Source organism: Oncorhynchus masou, chromosome 13, assembly GCF_036934945.1.
Source record: "Oncorhynchus masou masou isolate Uvic2021 chromosome 13, UVic_Omas_1.1, whole genome shotgun sequence".
In the NCBI taxonomy this organism is placed as follows: domain Eukaryota; kingdom Metazoa; phylum Chordata; class Actinopteri; order Salmoniformes; family Salmonidae; genus Oncorhynchus; species Oncorhynchus masou.
This window is the reverse complement of record NC_088224.1, coordinates 38,015,427-38,017,382: the sequence shown is the minus strand read 5'-3', so window position 1 is coordinate 38,017,382 and position 1,956 is coordinate 38,015,427.

The window sequence follows — 1,956 nt, the reverse complement described above, 5'->3', positions numbered from 1 at the left end:
TCGTTGTCCTGTTGGAAGGTGAACTTCACCCCAGTCTGAGGGTCTGAGCGTTATAGAGCCGGTTTTCGTCAAGGATCTCTCTGTAATTTGCTCCGTTCATCTTTCCCTCGATCCTGACTAGTCTCCCAGTCCCTGCCGCTGAAAAACATCCCCACAGCTTGAGGCTGCTACCCCCATGCTTTACCATAGGTATGGTGCCAGGTTTCCTCCAGATGTGACGCTTGGCATTCAGGCCAAAGACTTCAATCTTGGTTTCATCAGACCAGAGAATGTTGTTTCTCATTGTCTGAAAGTCCTTTAGCTGCCTTTTGGCAAACTCCAAGCGGGATGTCATGTGCCTTTTACTGAGTAGTGGCTTCTGTCTGGCCACTCTACAATAAAGGCCAGATTGATGGAGTGCTGCAGAGACTGTTGTCCTTCTGGAACCTTCTTCCATCTCCACAGAGGAACTCTGGAGATTTGTCAGAGTGACCAATGGGTTCTTGGTCACCTCCCTGACCAAGGCCCTTCTCCCCCATTTCTCAGTTTGGCCAGACAGCCAGCCCTAGGAAGAGTCTTGCTGACTCCAAACTTCTTCTATTTAAGAATGATGGAGGCCACTGTGTTCTTTGGGACCTTCAATGCTGCAGAAATTTGTTGGTACCCTTCCCCAGACCTGTGGCTCGAAACAATCCTGTCTCGGAGCTCTGCGGACAATTCCTTCGACCTCATGGCTTGGTTTTTGCTCTGACATGCACTGTCAACTCTGGGACCTTATATAGACAGGTGTGCCTTTCGAAATCATGTCCAATCAATTTAATTTACAACAGGTAGACTCCAATGAAGTTGTATAAACATCAAGGATGATCACCTGAGCTCAATTTCGAGTCTCATAGCAAAGGATCTGAATACTTATGTAAATAAGGTATCTGTTTACTATTTCTAATACATTTGCAAGGATGTCTAAAAACCAGTTTTTGCTTTGTCATTATGGGGTATTGTGTGTAGATTGCAGATATTTTAAATATTTCATCAATTTTAGAATAAGGCTGTAACGTAACAAAATGTGGAGAAGTCAAGGGGTCTGAATACATTCAGAAGGCACTGTACAAATATTCTATTATAAACTGGGTGGGGTCGAGCCCTGAAAGCTGATTGGCTGGAAGCCGTGGTATATCAGACTGTATACCATGGGTATGACAACACATTTATTTTTACTGCTCTAATTACATTGGTAACCAGCTTATAATAGCAATAAGGCACCTCTGGGTATTGTGATATTTGGCCAATATACCACAGCTAAGGGCTGTGTCCAAGCACTCTGTGTTGCGTCGTGCATAAGAACAGCCCTTAGCCGTGGTATATTGGCCATATACCACACCCCCTCGGACCTTATTGTTTAATTATAGTATGCTTTATGGGGAAATTGAGAAGAGTTCAAAGTTAGAGACCATTTTCAAGTTATTTTTTATTTATTTCAAACAACTGGATGATGCGTCAATACAGCTATTACTGTTACTCATAATCATTATTGCTATTTGCTGTTATTACTACTGACATCACAACCAGCTACGTAGTCATTAGAGGCATATTAGGATTGTTGTCAAATGAAACCAGTGACACTCAACACATTGGCACACAACATAAAAAATAATAAAAAATAAACATTTTTAAAAAACAATTGTCCAAACCGCTAACCACTAGGGGTGTCACCGGAAATAAAGGGGCAAAAAAATAATACTCTTATTATCGTCATTAATATACCATCATCTCTAAAACAATAAATGTCAAAAAAAGGAAGCAAGTGGAAATTCAGTTCATGTTAGGGGGCAGTGAAATCCCAAGAGGAATAAAAAGCGCTTGTAGTTTCCATGGGAGCAGTGATGGCAGATAGTGTGTGAAGAAGAAGAGTTCAGTTGTGGGTTGAAGGGAGTAAAGCCCTGGTGCCTGTGTGCGTCTAGATGAGGCCTGTGTGCG